Source organism: Ascaphus truei, chromosome 3 (genome assembly GCF_040206685.1).
Source record: "Ascaphus truei isolate aAscTru1 chromosome 3, aAscTru1.hap1, whole genome shotgun sequence".
NCBI classification, from domain to species: domain Eukaryota; kingdom Metazoa; phylum Chordata; class Amphibia; order Anura; family Ascaphidae; genus Ascaphus; species Ascaphus truei.
Window position 1 is genome coordinate 250117515 of NC_134485.1, and position 17329 is coordinate 250134843.

At 52.2% G+C, this 17329-nt stretch overlaps 1 protein-coding gene across 1 annotated transcript in view; it reads left to right on the forward strand.

Moving 5' to 3' along the window:
* Positions 1-9538: 9538 nt before the first annotated feature.
* The window catches only part of JADE3 (jade family PHD finger 3), a 77512-nt gene continuing 69721 nt past the window's right edge, over positions 9539-17329 (forward strand). Inside the window, exon 1 of the mRNA XM_075590593.1 lies at positions 9539-9732. The gene's annotated coding sequence lies outside the window, so the exon portion shown is untranslated. The remainder of the gene's footprint in view (positions 9733-17329) is intronic.

Here is a 17329-nt window from a genome sequence, read left to right on the forward strand (position 1 = left end):
CGGTTCCGTTAGGTCTAGCAGGTCCAAACTTCCCAGTTCGCATTGCCAGAACTGGGACACCATATGGTCCAAAAAGCGACTTGCTACGACCTAAGAAACCGGAGTTACACAAATGTACATTAAATCATTTTAATACAAAAATCTCCATTGACAAAGAAATCTCAGCTTTTCACTAAATCCCCATTGAAAACAACGGGCAGCTCCGCCATAGACTTTCAATAGTAAATCGCTGCCATTGAAGTCAATGGGGGTTTTCTGCCATTGAAGTCTATGGGAAAAGTCCCGAACTTCAAGGGGGTCCATACTCCGTCTGGTTGGTCTGAGGGGGCTGGAAATGGGCATGCATTAAAGCCGGAATCTTGGCTACATGTCACCCAAATCCCATCCCTCTGGGCATTCCAGAACCGGAGATATGGACTTACACATTTCAACATTTTACATTTAGTCATTTTTCTGAGCTGTTTCTGCTGCCGCCATGGAAGCCTATGGCGCGATCCGCTCTATCTGGTTCGACCCTTATCGGGGGTCCAGGATTCGGGGACCCGGTGGTGGTCGAGTGGGGGGACGCCTAGGAACTAGGGGCAAAAAGAATTCTATCCCTAGGTGCCCTAGAACTGTTTATTCCCCCGCTAATTGACGTTGAACTTGACCCAGTGATTTTAGCTCTTTTGAAGGACATTGTATCCGCTTTGCGGTTTGCGGTCTGGACGGCAGCCAACTAGGTTACCTCGAGGCATCTCCATTGAAGTCAATGAGCCCATTGACTTTCAATGGGAAACCGCCGCTCTCCCTCTCGGGCGCCACCTGCTGGTCACTACAGGAAACAGGACTAAAACAGCACAAATTCCTATTGAAATGCATTGAGCCCTAATGGCGGCCAATGGGGACCTGCAAAATGGTGCCTGAAAAGGCGGGAAAATTACACAAAGAGCTATAATCATTAAAGAACTATTAACCCTTGTGCTCCCGGATGGATTCTAGTGTGTGTGTGATGCAAACACTGAGTAACCAGACATTACAATGGAACAGGGGAACATGCATTTACATGTCATAACAAGGGTTACATCACATTTCTGGACCTCAGCCCAGTTAACCCCTTGTCTCCCGGTGCGGTCAGGGGTGGCCAAATGGGGTGTAACCCCTTTAATCCCGGGCCAAATCCCCTCCATCGTCACACCTACATGTACCGGAACTTGTAGAGGTACGATACTCTTTGACAAAGGGCAGGAAGCCCGAAACACGTCAGTGTACCTCTCACAGCGTCATGTGAACAGTTCCATCCATGACCATTAAATCTTTTTATGGATAATGCACTTTCCTCCTAATTATTTTTTTGGATATTTCCTGTTGTGCTCTGCCATTTCTTCTTCCTATTGCATTCCATTCATTTTGGACAGCTAGGTCAGCCCATCTGTTTGCCTTTCACTTTATTCTTCCCCCCAGGAGCATTATGTGACTGGTTCTGCAAGCAAGCCTTTATTGGACAGTACCTGTTATCAATGTGGACTTGACGTTATATTTGATACATGATATGGTATATGATGGCATATGCATTTTTCTGAGCACGGAAACAGAGCTCTGCTCTATTATTGTTCCACGGTTTAAACAGGGTAACCTTCCATCCATACTGTGGTGTAGTGCTTAGAGCAGTGGACTGGTATATGAAACGTTCAAGGGTTCAATTCCTGCATGGTATGGTATAATATATAAATGTCAAATGACTGAAATTTGAAGGAGAATGCTGGACGTATGTCAGTAGTATCATTAGTAACCCAATGAATATCTTCCAGCTGGCAACTGAGGAAATAAGAGTTTGAAAGTACACTGGAGGTATGCCACAAAAGGACACAAATGTTCCCAATTTCTATTTACTTTTAAAAAGGTGTGATGTCGCTAAACAAGGAAGAAAGACCGGAATGAAAACAAAAACCTACACATATTTAGCACTAAAAGCACCCTGTTTGTATCTATTTTCTTCCTGTCCAAAGAACTCACATTTTGTATATGGAATCAAAACGACTATGTCCTATCAATGAAGTGGGAGGCCTCGGATAAAGCAGGCGGGCGATGGAGCGCATGGCGTTTCGCACGCCAGTAGCGTGAGCTTTCCGTGGCCTTTGGATTCCTATGATTCGCCCTACAGGGAGGTGGAGGTGTGGCTGTAACAAAGCTGGTTCGCCCTAATTGAATGTACCGCACCCGTAACTCGGCTGTCATGCAACCAAAACAAAATTATGTGCTTGAAAATCGGCCGCGCCCTCGCGCGCTCCATGGCTACCTCAGAGGTACGGCCTTCTGTTCGCGCCATGCAGAGTACGGCCGAAGTCTTGTTTCCAATCCCTGCAAAATGACAAACACGTCTCCGTTACATATTAAAATGAAGCTGTGCAAGACTTAGAATAGAGGGCATAAGAAATGTTTATTGAAAGAAATGCGCTTTCAAAGTAAAACATGGCATAGCTCTTTAAATGTTAATCATAATTTCCCTAGTTATGCAACAGGAACACACCTAGATTATATTTTGTGTACAAAAGAAAGGGAAATCTAGGTTTCAAAATAGTGATAATTTGAATCATACTTTGGCGAGAAAAAAAGTTTGTGAACCACTTCATAGAATTCACATATTTCAAACCTAAAATGTTATTAGATCTTAATCCAAGTTCTAATAATAGATCAAGGCAACCTGAACAAATTACACAAAAAAAAAAAATATCCATGTGTGAAAATGTATGTTAAAGCTGCAGTTCAGTCAATATCCTGCATGTGTGTTTTTTTTAATAAATCAGTTCTGTAGTAAGAAAAAATACTTTTAGCATTTTCTGTTTTAAAAAAAACAACTTTGAAAGACCAATTTTCTTGTATTCTATTTTAACAGCCATTTGCTAAGGCACTGCCCCTTCATGTCCTGTCACAAGCCCTGGCACGCCCCTTTGTCAGCCCTGCCCTTCCTCTAGCACATGTCAGTGCAGGAGTGCTCATGAATATTCATGAGCTTCCACTGAGTGACAGAAGCAGAAGAAAAATATATGCCAGCTCTAATGATGTCACCACATTTCGCCGATCAATAGAAGGAGAACGAATTGACCTGCAGCTATGCAGTTCTTTAGGTAAGTAGAGATTGCCCACAGGAAACTATTGAAGTAAAAACATAAAAATAAAAAAAAGACTGAACTGCAGCTTTAACCTTTCGATTCAGTTCCTGGTGGCGCCCACTTGAGCAGCAATAACTTCAACTAAGCGGTTCCTGCTGGTCAGTCTCTCTCATCGGTTTTGAGGAATTTTGGTCCATTCCTTCTTACAGAACTGCTTCATCTCAGTGACATGAGGACTTCCTTGCATATAGACAGCTCGCTTCAGGTCCTGCCACAACATTTCAATGGGGTTTACATCTGGACTTTGACTAGGCCATTCTAAAACGCGGAAATTCTTAATCTGCAGCCATTCTTTTGTAGATTTACTTGTATGTTTAGGTTCATGGTCTTGCTGCATGCCGCACTTTTGCTTCAGCTCACAGACGAGATTGGCCTGCAGATCCTCGGATGGTAATCTGCGGTTCTTTGTGACTTCCTGGATGATTTGCCACCCAAACTCACCCGTTAAGATCTACCTAATTATTTAAACACTCGATTCTAATTATCCCTGTCATGATAATGTCATGAGGTATTGGGTATTTTTAATCCCTTTGGTGCTTGAGGGGTTAATGAGCTACACTTGTGTACAAAATACCAAATGCTGGGTTTGAAACTGGGCAGGACTGTTTCTGTCTGCTCTGAATGTCAAAGTATTCTGTAGAAAGGGGTGGGCTTATGAAAGTATTGTATCTAAGTCTGGGCCAGGTTGTTACTGGGCAGATCTGACTAGGGGCATGCTTGGATAGCATGGCAGATCTCATCTTCTGAACCAGTGCCTCTCTGGGGAAAATCCATAGCATGTGGTCAGGTACTGTATAGGATTTTCTGTTTTACCCCTTTTATTTTAAGAAGCTGTTCTGCCTTATATTGTAATTGTATGTTTATTTTTTAATACCTTTTCTGTAAGTTAAGCACTGTATTGTTATATATATTAAACCATTTAATAAGTAATGCTTTGGGCTCTGAATGAACTTTGTGCACGCTGGAGAGAATAACTTACTAAATTCAGGCACATGTTACTACAGCTGATTTTGTGTTAAAGTGCATAGTTTTTCCTATCATACACAGGGACCTGAGGCCCTAGCGGATATTTTAGTCTAAGATCTTTTATCATATCTGCATAACCTCAGGTGGTGGCAGTGGATGGTTATGATGTGCAATTGGGTAGGGGTTAATACTAACTCGCTGGTTCCTTGCAGAGGAGAAAGGGGGGTTGCTAGAGAAACCTTTGTGTATTAACCCTGGTTGCATATCTAAAGTCACGTGCTCACTTGTGTGCTGTTCGTGGCGGTGGTATATTGGGACGGCTTGAGGAGAGATACAACTCATTTGAGGGACCCCTGAGTGGGTGAAGAGTGGGGCAGCTTGCGGGTTGTGTATTGATCCTTGATTCTGTAAGAGGGGATACTGTCCATTTGACGGACCTTTGCGGAGGTGAAGAGTGGGTGCGCTTGCGAGCGTCGGTATTAACCCTTGTTCCGTATACAGGTCGCGTGCTAGCAGGGGGTCGTACGTGACAATCCCCTTTAATGTAGCTGATAAAACCAGGGTTTGACTTACTTTTGTACATACCCTGACTCTTAATTACTCATTGTTTGTCTAATTCATACATCATTTTGTTGTTTCAAAAGACATGGAACTGGTTAATATAAACCCTATTGGATATTTAAGAAAAGACTGGTTTTGATTCAAGAAGGTTATCATGGAAAAACTATGGAATTTCTGTAATTATCATTGGGGTTCACAAACGTTTTCTCACCACTGTATGTAGTAGCTTTAGAGGCAACAATTCTCTTCTATTATGATAAAAGCAATAATTGGGTAGGCTGCAATTATACAGCCGAACTGCAGGGCGCGCGCACGCATCTGTGACGTCACAATAGCGACGTCGCAGATCCGACGTCACAATAGCGACGTCGCAGATCCGACGTCACAATAGCGACGTCGCAGATCCGACGTCGCTATGATCCGACGTCACAGATCCGACATGTGCACAAGTACATGGTACTGCTCGCACTGCTGTAGGCTAAAAATCTGTTTTTTGATTGTGACGCGGCAGTCGCAACCAGACAACAGATTGTGAAAACGCTGCAACGGTTGCCCGCTTTGCAGTAGCAAGCAGGGAGACAGTCACATTTGGTATATGCAGTTTTCACGTTGTTATTAAACATTGTTTATGCGCCGTGCAGTGTCGCTACGGGCGTTTATGTATAATCGCAACCGAACATGTTAACATCGAGTGGAGCTGTACATGGGAGGCACATGGCCTTGGCAACTAGAAAGAAGAGGGGATAATATGTTTACAAGCCATCCAACATCAGCCAGAAGCTGTTTTGCAGTTGACCTAATCAGTGGTCAAAGTGACTTAAAAATAAAAAGTAGTGTTCCTGTGGTACCGGAAACAGACTACATTTAAACATTGCGACCAAATTAAGGTGACCAGATTTAGAAAATGAAAAACCGGGACACAATTTTTTTTTTTTACATTAACAGTTTATTTATTTATTGCATTACACTTATACTTTACTACCATTAGTCCTAGTTACGTGTGTGTGTGTGGTGTGTGTCGGATGGCCTCACTAATCGAACAAAAAAAAGCCAGATGTGAATGACTTCTGAACCCCTTAACCATTGTCAGGACGCCCCCTCTTCACAATTTCTAAAGCAGCAATCCCGGCTGGGATCTTACCTGATCCGCAGTCCCTTAAGGTACTATACTGGAGGGGAGGTGTTCCCTACCTGTCTTCCGATGTCTCCCGTGTGAAACTTGAGTCAGATCTGGAAGAAAGCAGGGTAGGTTACTTCGGTGTAGGTATACGGCAGTTAAGATGAGACAGAGGGGGAGGAGAGACATGGAGAGAGAGGGAGAGACAGGGGAGAGAGAGAGAGACAGAGACAGGGGGAGAGAGAGAGAGGGAGAGACAGAGACAGGGGGAGAGAGAGAGAGGGAGAGACAGAGACGGGGAGAGAGAGGGAGAGACAGAGACAGGGGGAAGAGACAGAGAGGGAGAGACAGAGACAGGGGGAGAGACAGAGAGGGAGAGACAGAGACAGGGGGAGAGAGAGAGAGGGAGAGACAGAGACAGGGGGAGAGAGAGAGAGGGAGAGACAGGGGGAGAGAGAGAGAGGGAGAGACAGGGGGAGAGAGAGAGAGGGAGAGACAGGGGGAGAGAGAGAGAGGGAGAGACAGGGGGAGAGAGAGAGAGGGAGAGACAGGGGGGGAGAGAGAGAGGGAGAGACAGGGGGAGAGAGGGAGAGGGGGGAGAGAGAGAGGGGGAGAGAGAGAGAGAGAGACGGGGGAGGGAGACGGGGAGAGAGAGAGACGGGGGAAAGAGAGAGAGACGGGGAGAGAGAGAGACGGGGAGAGAGACGGGGGGAGAGAGAGAGACGGGGGAGAGAGAGAGACGGGGGGAGAGAGAGAGACGGGGGGGGGAGGGAGAGACGGGGGGGGAGGGAGAGACGGGGGGGGGGAGGGAGAGACGGGGGGGGGAGGGAGAGACGGGGGGGGAGGGAGAGACGGGGGGAGGGAGAGACGGGGGGGGAGGGAGAGACGGGGGGGAGGGAGAGACGGGGGGGGAGGGAGAGACGGGGGGGGAGGGAGAGACGGGGGGGAGGGAGAGACGGGGGGGAGGGAGAGACGGGGGGGAGGGAGAGACGGGGGGGGGGAGGGAGAGACGGGGGGGGGGGAGGGAGAGACGGGGGGGGAGGGAGAGACGGGGGGGGAGGGAGAGACGGGGGGGGGAGGGAGAGACGGGGGGGGGGAGGGAGAGACGGGGGGGGGAGGGAGAGACGGGGGGGGGAGGGAGAGACGGGGGGGGGAGGGAGAGACGGGGGGGGAGGGAGAGACGGGGGGGAGGAGGGAGAGACGGCGGGGGGGAGGGAGAGACGGGGGGGGAGGGAGAGACGGGGGGGGGAGGGAGAGACGGGGGGGGGAGGGAGAGACGGGGGGGGAGGGAGAGACGGGGGGGGAGGGAGACGGGGGGGAGGGAGATGGGGGGGGAGGGAGACGGGGGGGGGGAGGGAGACGGGGGGGGGGAGGGAGACGGGGGGGGGAGGGAGACGGGGGGGGGGAGGGAGACGGGGGGGGAGGGAGACGGGGGGGGGGGGGGAGGGAGACGGGGGGGGGGAGGGAGACGGGGGGGGGGGAGGGAGACGGGGGGGGGAGGGAGACGGGGGGGGGAGGGAGACGGGGGGGAGGGAGACGGGGGGGAGGGAGACGGGGGGGAGGGAGACGGGGGGGGAGGGAGACGGGGGGGGAGGGAGACAGGGGGGGGAGGGAGACAGGGGGGGGAGGGAGACAGGGAGGGTGGTTGACTGTCACGTGGGTGGGCCCCTTGACTCACCGGGCCCAGGACACCACCCCCGACAGACCCCCGTTGCCAGCCCTGTCCCCCATTCTCTCTCTACTTCCCCCTCCCCATTTTTTCTCACCCTCACCCCCATTCTCTCTCTCCCTTCCCTCCCCACCCCATTCTCTCCCCCCATTCTCTCCCTCTCCCCCCCATTCTCTCCCTCTCCCCCCCCCCATTCTCTCTCTGACCTGCACACAGCCACTGATCTACAGACACTCACAGACAGACCAATACACACACTGACCACACACACACTCTCTCTGACACACACTCTCTGGGGGGAAGGGGGGGGAGGAGGGGGCCTGGTGGGGGGGAAGGGGGGGGAGGAGGGGGGCCTGGTGGGGGGGAAAGCAGGGAAGAGCCAAAGCCCCGCCCCATGCATCCTCCACCAATCCCCAGCGGTCCGACATATTCAAGTAAGAAACCCAACCCCCTGGCATCTGAACGTACTCACCAGCCGGGCTACCGCATCCTCGGGTTCTCCTCACTGCCTCCGCTGCCGGGGCTTAATGCCGGGACGCAGGGGATTGGTCAAAGTAGGAAAATGCCGGGGGGGGGCGGGACTTTGTACAATGCCGGGCCACATCCTCCAATCAGCAAGACCCAGTTTCTACACAAGCCCAACCCCTGGCATTAAAAAAAAATACTTACCTGCCGGGCTGCTGCAGTCTCCTCCTCCGCGCCGCAGCAGACTCGCGCACCGCAGGCGACAATAAAAAAAACGGGAAGACATTGAGGAAAAACCGGGACATTTCCGGGACACACAGGAAACCGGGACAGCACACGAAAAACCGGGACTGTCCCGGCAAAAGGGGGACGGGTGGTCACCCTAGACCAAATGCCCCATTCCGTGATTACAGGCTGTGTGAACTGAATCCCCTTTTTGTTTAAAAAGATAGTGCAAAATTGTAAGTGTGCGAAAAAATAAAACAATTATAGAGCCAAGTAACGCTAAAAAGCAGAATTCAACCACATGACGTCATCCATGATTACACGGCTCCTTGCTCCTCATGTATTACAGCTGCCAGGCTATTTGATCATGTGAACATCACAGGACAGTAGCAGTGGACGAAGGCTGCGCTTATAGTGCCCGGTGATGTGACGTTGCCCCAAAACAAATACATTGACTCTGTCGCGTGCGCTTATAGTAAGTGCAACAGAGCGACCCAAATTTTTGAATGTCAGTAGAATTTAATTTTGGGACAGAGAGTCGCCACATGTGACTGTCTCTACACCAATCACAGAGTGCCTATTGCACTCTGCCCTCCCCCTTCGTGACATCACTGGCCTTGTCGCCAGCGACGTCGCTCAAAGTTGAAATGAAATGGCGACGAGTGACGTCATCGGCACTATAAACGCGGCCTTACAGAGCTAGTGTGATAAAGATACTTCCTACAGATAATAATAAACCTTATTTACACATCACCCCTGAGGTCTTTATTCAAACATAGTGACCACAATCTTCTTTTTTTTACAGCATGAAAATTACATTTCCAATTATTAGCAGAATAAAGAACTGTACCAAAAAAAAAAAAAACCGTAGCGATAATACGATTAGAATTAGCAGCACACAAATGTTGCAGGTCATACTACACGAAAACTATAGAAACACACAATCTGAGCACAAACATACATTAGGCTCTCCTACTTGGCACTCAAGAGTCTGCCACCCACACAGCCAGCCAGGGGGGTCACTTAGATTGTAAGCTCTTCGGAACAGGGTCGCCCTTTGCCTTCTGCTGCTGCACTTATGTTCAGGGTTAGCGCTGCGTGCATTGCCAGTGCTGTAGACATACAATGATACACGCATGGTGCTGGGGATAGTGAGGGCGCTTCCTCCTTCCCAGGGAGGCAGTGATCTGCGAGCAGCAGCAGCAGCAGCAGCAGCAGCAAGCAGCAGCAGCAGCAGCAGCAGCAGCAGCAGCAGCAGCAGCAGCAGCAGCAGCAGCAGCAGCAGCAGCAGCAGCCAGCAGCAGCAGCAGCAGCCAGCAGCAGCAGAGAGGGAGGAAGGGAGCATGCCCGGGAGGAAGGGGAAGAGGAGGAGCGTGGGACTGGGGAGCCAGCGAGCAGTGTCAATACAATAGGCTGCTTGTGTGTGGCGCTGCTGCTGGGAGCTGCACACAGGGAGGAGGAGGAGGAGAGGCACAGGCCGGCCGGGCGTCCTCTACTGCCCCCGGCAACACACATGCACAGCCGCTGATACCCCGGCTCTACAGGGACATCCCACCATCAGGCTGAAGGCGGAGAAGGTGAGAGGTGCAGTGTGTGGCAGTGTAGGCCCCCAGTATATCCCCTCTGTATAAGAGCCATGCTGGTATGTACCTGTGTGTGCTAATGCAGGCCCATGTGCATGCTAAGCAGTCTGTGTTGTCTGTGTGTATGCTGGGGCATGACACTCCCTGACCTCCTTAATGTGACCCCCTACAGGCACAGGCTGTGTTTATATAGAGGATAACCTCTCTGCACGTCTTTCCTCCCTCCCCTCATGTGTGCAAGTCTCTCCTTCCCCCCCGTGTGCAAGTCTCGTCCTCCCCCCGTGTGCAAGTCTCTCCCTCCCCCCCGTGTGCAAGTCTCTCCTCCCCCCCGTGTGCAAGTCTCTCCTCCCCCCCGTGTGCAAGTCTCTCCTCCCCCCCGTGTGGCAAGTCTCTCCTCCCCCCCGTGTGCAAGTCTCTCCTCCCCCCCGTGTGCAAGTCTCTCCTCCCCCCCGTGTGCAAGTCTCTCCTCCCCCCCGTGTGCAAGTCTCTCCTCCCACCCCGTGTGCAAGTCTCTCCTCCCCCCCCGTGTGCAAGTCTCTCCTCCCCCCCGTGTGCAAGTCTCTCCCCCCCCGTGTGCAAGTCTCTCCTCCCCCCCGTGTGCAAGTCTCTTCCTCCCCCCCGTGTGCAAGTCTCTTCCTCCCCCCCCGTGTGCAAGTCTCTCCTCCCCCCGTGTGCAAGTCTCCTCCTCCCCCCCGTGTGCAAGTCCTCTCCCCCCCCCGTGTGCAAGTCTCTCCTCCCCCCCGTGTGCAAGTCTCTCCTCCCCCCCGTGTGCAAGTCTCTCCTCCCCCCCGTGTGCAAGTCTCTCCTCCCCCCCCCCGTGTGCAAGTCTCTCCTCCCCCCCCCCGTGTGCAAGTCTCTCCTCCCCCCCCCGTGTGCAAGTCTCTCCTCCACCCCCCGTGTGCAAGTCTCTCCTCCCCCCCCCCGTGTGCAAGTCTCTCCTCCCCCCCCCGTGTGCAAGTCTCTCCTCCCCCCCCCCGTGTGCAAGTCTCTCCTCCCCCCCCCCCGTGTGCAAGTCTCTCCTCCCCCCCCCGTGTGCAAGTCTCTCCTCCCCCCCCGTGTGCAAGTCTCTCCTCCCCCCCCCGTGTGCAAGTCTCTCCTCCTCCCCCCCCGTGTGCAAGTCTCTCCTCCCCCCCCGTGTGCAAGTCTCTCCTCCCCCCCGTGTGCAAGTCTCTCCTCCCCCCCGTGTGCAAGTCTCTCCTCCCCCCCGTGCAAGTCTCGTCCTCCCCCCCCCGTGTGCAAGTCTCTCCTCCCCCCCCCGTGTGCAAGTCTCTCCTCCCCCCCCCCGTGTGCAAGTCTCTCCTCCCCCCCCGTGTGCAAGTCTCTCCTCCCCCCCCGTGTGCAAGTCTCTCCTCCCCCCCCGTGTGCAAGTCTCTCCTCCCCCCCCGTGTGCAAGTCTCTCCTCCCCCCCCGTGTGCAAGTCTCTCCTCCCCCCCCGTGTGCAAGTCTCTCCTCCCCCCCCCGTGTGCAAGTCTCTCCTCCCCCCCCGTGTGCAAGTCTCTCCTCCCCCCCAGTGTGCAAGTCTCTCCTCCCCCCCTGTGTGCAAGTCTCTCCTCCCCCCCGTGTGCAAGTCTCTCCTCCCCCCCGTGTGCAAGTCTCTCCTCCCCCCCCGTGTGCAAGTCTCTCCTCCCCCCCCGTGTGCAAGTCTCTCCTCCCCCCCGTGTGCAAGTCTCTCCTCCCCCCCCGTGTGCAAGTCTCTCCTCCCCCCCCGTGTGCAAGTCTCTCCTCCCCCCCCGTGTGCAAGTCTCTCCTCCCCCCCCGTGTGCAAGTCTCTCCTCCCCCCCCCGTGTGCAAGTCTCTCCTCCCCCCCCGTGTGCAAGTCTCTCCTCCCCCCCGTGTGCAAGTCTCTCCTCCCCCCCGTGTGCAAGTCTCTCCTCCCCCCCGTGTGCAAGTCTCTCCTCCCCCCCGTGTGCAAGTCTCTCCTCCCCCCCGTGTGCAAGTCTCTCCTCCCCCCCGTGTGCAAGTCTCTCCTCCCCCCGTGTGCAAGTCTCTCCTCCCCCCGTGTGCAAGTCTCTCCTCCCCCCCGTGTGCAAGTCTCTCCTCCCCCCGTGTGCAAGTCTCTCCTCCCCCCCGTGTGCAAGTCTCTCCTCCCCCCCGTGTGCAAGTCTCTCCTCCCCCCCGTGTGCAAGTCTCTCCTCCCCCCGTGTGCAAGTCTCTCCTCCCCCCCGTGTGCAAGTCTCTCCTCCCCCCCGTGTGCAATTCTCTCCTCCCCCCCCGTGTGCAATTCTCCTCCTCCCCCCCCGTGTGCAATTCTCTCCTCCCCCCCCCGTGTGCAATTCTCTCCTCCCCCCCGTGTGCAATTCTCTCCTCCCCCCGTGTGCAATTCTCTCCTCCCCCGTGTGCAATTCTCTCCTCCCCCCCGTGTGCAATTCTCGTCCTCCCCCCCCCGTGTGCAAGTCTCTCCTCCCCCCGTGTGCAATTCTCTCCTCCCCCCCGTGTGCAATTCTCTCCTCCCGCCCGTGTGCAATTCTCTCCTCCCCCCGTGTGCAATTCTCTCCTCCCCCCCCGTGTGCAAGTCTCTCCTCCCCCCCCCCGTGTGCAAGTCTCTCCTCCCCCCCCCGTGTGCAAGTCTCCTCCTCCCCCCCGTGTGCAAGTCTCTCCTCTCCCCCCGTGTGCAAGTCTCTCCTCCCCCCCCGTGTGCAAGTCTCTCCTCCCCCCCGTGTGCAAGTCTCTCCTCCCCCCCCCGTGTGCAAGTCTCTCCTCCCCCCCACCGTGTGCAAGTCTCTCCTCCCCCCCCGTGTGCAAGTCTCTCCTCCCCCCCCCGTGTGCAAGTCTCTCCTCCCCCCCCCCGTGTGCAAGTCTCTCCTCCCCCCCCCGTGTGCAAGTCTCTCCTCCCCCCCCCGTGTGCAAGTCTCTCCTCCCCCCCCGTGTGCAAGTCTCTCCTCCCCCCCCCGTGTGCAAGTCTCTCCTCCCCCCCCCCCGTGTGCAAGTCTCTCCTCCCCCCCCGTGTGCAAGTCTCTTCCTCCCCCCGTGTGCAAGTCTCTCCTCCCCCCCGTGTGCAAGTCTCTCCTCCCCCCCGTGTGCAAGTCTCTCCTCCCCCCCGTGTGCAAGTCTCTCCTCCCCCCCCCCTGTTGCAAGTCTCTCCTCCCCCCCCTGTGCAAGTCTCTCCTCCCCCCCCCTGTGCAAGTCTCTCCTCCCCCCCCCTGTGCAAGTCTCTCCTCCCCCCCCCTGTGCAAGTCTCTCCTCCCCCCCCCTGTGCAAGTCTCTCCTCCCCCCCGTGTGCAAGTCTCTCCCCCCCCCGTGTGCAAGTCTCTCCCCCCCCCGTGTGCAAGTCTCTCCCCCCCCGTGTGCAAGTCTCTCCCCCCCCTCGTGTGCAAGTCTCTCCCCCCCCGTGTGCAAGTCTCTCCCCACCCCTCGTGTGCAAGTCTCTCCCCCCCCCGTGTGCAAGTCTCTCCCCCCCCCTCGTGTGCAAGTCTCTCCCCCCCCCCGTGTGCAAGTCCTCTCCCCCCCCCGTGTGCAAGTCTCTCCCCCCCGTGTGCAAGTCATGCTGGTATGTACCTGTGTGTGCTAATGCAGGCCCATGTGCATGCTAGCAGTCTGTGTGTCTGCACACCCATGCTGGGGCAGGACACTCCCTGACCTCCTTAAGTGACCCCCTGCAGGCACAGGCTGTGTTTATATAGAGGATAACCTCTCTGCACGTCTTTCCTCTTCCCCTCATGTGTGCAAGTCTCTCCTCCCCCCCCCCCCCCCCGTGTGCAAGTCTCTCCGTGTGTGTGTATATATTGTACACACTAATTCTTCTTAATTATGTGCAGCATAATAGACAGTGCAAACATGAATGGGATCGCTGTTTCCAAAATTAAGTTACTTTTAATAATTTAATTTTTGTGTGTAGCTGGTGATTGCACCAGTGGACATCTCTATGGAAGGTACAATTTGTGGATACAGTTGGATGCTGTTATTAATAAGTGGATATTTCAGTAGCTTCCCTTCAGAAGTTGCTGCTGAGCCTGTGGAGGGCTGTGCATGGAGGTCGTGCATTGAGGGCAGTGGGTGGTGTGCGTGATGTGGTTACTGGTGCATGTAACTGCTGTGGGGCTGTTGTGTCTCTTGTTGATTCTGCCTTCATTAACCCAAATCAAATAAGCTTTATTGCATGACGAAAGAACATTTCAGTATTGCCAAAGCGTGCATAATATGGGGGTGGGGTACAATGATTACACAATACATGAATTATAGGGGCTTGGGTATAATGATTGCACAGTACATGGGTAACAGTTACACACATGGATGTGGGGGTTAGTGGGCGTCTCTCAGCCTGTGGCAGGTGCTGATATAGTGTGCAGCCAGTTCTCCCCAAGAGGATCGCAATTTTTTGGTTCTCTTCTATATTATTAAAGTTCCGGATAAGTGCAGTGAGTTTCTCCAGGTGGGCACTGCTCACTTCAGAGTATTGTGTGCAGCGCAGGAGGAAGTGAGTTTCATCTTCTACCTCTCCTAGCTCACATCGCTGTCACAGTCTCATCTCCCGGGACTTCCAGTTCTGTCTGTCTGCCAGTTTCTATTTCCAGGCTGTGGCACTCTTTCTGTACTGGCACAAGGTCTGTCTCTGCTTTGGGTCTTTTACCTTCAGTAGGTAGGGTGCCAGAGTATATTCTCTCTGTAGGCTGTGGTAGGTCTCCAGCTTCTTTGAGCGTTGGATATCATTTTGCCACATAGTCACATACTGCTTCTTCATTTCACTGTTGATAGAGTTGATTTGTTTTTTCGTCAGGTTGTTGATCTGTGTGGGGTTTTGTTCTTGGAGAGGGGGAAGAGTTGTTTGGCACAGGGTTTAGTGAGGAGCTCCTGGCTTCTCATTGCTTTGTAAGGCCTCGGACATGGTCAGCACTTATGCGCTGACCCGTGCTGCTGCTCGGCACTGAGCCCCTGCAGCCGCAATGAGAGCGGCTTTAGCAGGGGCTCGCGCATGCGTCCGCACGCTTGGGGAAGCGTGTGTCTCACCGAGTCTTCAGATTTTCCTGCTTGCCGGAGCACAGGGCCGGTCACGTGAGCGGTTCGCCCAATGAAGGCGAACCAGCTCTGTGACGTCACTGGCCCGCCCCCCGACACGCCCACGGAAGGATGGGTGTGATGATGCTGTTGAATATTTTCATCCAGATACTTATTGGTGGTTTGAGGTGGTTTGAGCTGATTGTTGGGCTGCGGCCCACTGCCTGCGTTGCAAAGGCGCCTGCGAGGTAGGCGGCGCGTGCAGCCGAGTCCCCCGGTCTGCAGAGAGCTGCAGGGGGAAAGACGGGGACGTGACGGTGGAGTGACGGGGGCGCGGCCATGACGTCACCCGGCAGGTTCGCCCTCATTAGCTGAACCGCTGGGGGTGTGGCCTAGCGCTCCGTCGTGACTCCTGCTCTTAATTTTCTTAAGAGCAGGAGTTTCTGTTGGCGCTGCGCGGCGGCCCCCTCTCACAGCTGGCTCGGTCCCATTGTGGGGCGGGTCTGGTCCATGCAGCGTCCACCACAGCGGGTGCTGCAGTAGACAGCGGGGACCTGGCCTTAGACCAAGGTCTGTGTATCTCGCAGTCTATTCCAGTGCATTGTGATTCAGTGTGAATTGCTATATGGTTGGATGTTTTTTTAGATTTTTTTTTCTGGAATACCATTATTCTTATAACCATCTCCATTCTTGGGAAGGAGGGGTCCAGATGTTTGACCTCAAATTGAACAATGTAGGGGAAACGGCCTTGCAGGATGTGTTGAAGATGCTTGGGGTTTTTTCCATTGTAAGTTATTTGGGTTATGGGCACCCATCTCCTTTTAAGGATAATGAGTGCATCACATTAAAGAATTGTCCTCATGTTCCTTCTGTCACATCAGTGTATAGTAAATTCTCCACTCATCACATCTAACTAGATGCCACAAACCCTAGTAACTTATAAGTTGGATGAGCATCATAAAGAGATGTATGTGTATGTATGTATATATGTATATATATATATATATATATATATATATCTCCAATAAAGAATATCACTTGTGAGCACATTCACATGTCTTAGACAGGTCTGCAACCCTGCCTTTCAACCATTATCACCTCGCATACAGTGCTCCCACTGCAGCAAGGGATTTTGGGAGATGACATGCAAATGAGCACACAATGAGTCACCATTTGCCTGGAATATCCATTCACATGGAGCCCATTTAAGCTGATGTATCGCCGTTCACACAGCTTTTAAACACAGCATGGGACTAGCAAAGCAAGTACAAGTATATCAAATATAGTACAAGTATATCAAAAAATAAATAGATGATACTATATATATATATATATATATATATATATATATATATATATATATGTATCATCTATTTATTTTTTGATATATACATACATACATACATACAGTTGTGTGAAAAAGAAAGTACACCCTCATTGAATTCTATGGTTTTACATAACATATCAGGACATAATAACAATCATCTGTTCCTTAGCAGGTCTTAAAATTAGGTAAATACAACCTCAGATGAACAACAACACATGACATATTACACTGTGTCATGATTTATTTAACACAAATAAAGCCAAAATGGAGAAGCCATGTGTGAAAAACTAAGTATACCTTATGTTCAATAGCTTGTAGAACCACCTTTAGCAGCAATAACTTGAAGTAATTGTTTCCTGTATGACTTTATCAGTCTCTCACATCGTTGTGGAGGAATTTTGGCCCACTCTTCTTTACAACGTTGCTTCAGTTCATTGAGGTTTGCGGGCATTTGTTTATTCACAGCTCTCTTAAGGTCCTACCACAGCATTTCAATCGGGTGGAGGTCTTGACTTTGACTGGGCCATTGCAACAACTTGATTCTTTTCTTTTTCTGCCATTCTGTTGTAGATTTGCTGGTGTGCATGGGATCATTGTCCTGTTGCATGACCCAATTTCGGCCAAGCTTTAGCTGTCGGACAGGTGGCCTCCCATTTGACTCTAGAATACTTTGGTATACAGAGGAGTTCATGGTCTACTCAATGACTGCAAGGTTCCCGGGTCTTGTGGCTGCAAAACAAGCCCAAATCATCACCCCTCCATCATCGTGCTTGACAGTTGGTATGAGGTGTTTGTGCTGATATGCTGTGTTTTAGTTTTTGTCAAACGTGGCGCTGTGCATTATGGCCAAACATCTCCACTTTGGTCTCATCTGTCCAAAGGACATTGTTCCAGTAGTCTTGTGGTTTGTTCAGATGCAACTTTGCAAACCTAAGCCGTGCTGCCATGTTCTTTTTAGAGAGAAGAGGCTTTCTCGTGGCAACCCTTCACAACAAACCATACTTGTTCGGTCTTTTTCTAATTGTACTGTCATAAACTTTAACATTTAAAATGCTAACTGAGGCCTGTAGAGTCTGAGATGTAACTCCTGGGTTTTTTGCAAATTATCTGAGCATTACACGGTCTGACCTTGTGGTGAATTTGCTGGGATGTCCACTCCTGGGAAGATTGGCAACTGTCTTGAATGTTTTCCACTTTTGAATAATCTTTCTCACTGTAGAATGATGAACTTTAAATTGTTTGGAAATGGCCTTATAACCCTTCCCAGATTGGTGGCAGCAACAATTGCTTCTCTAAGATCATTGCTGATGTCTTTCGTCCTTGGCATTGTGT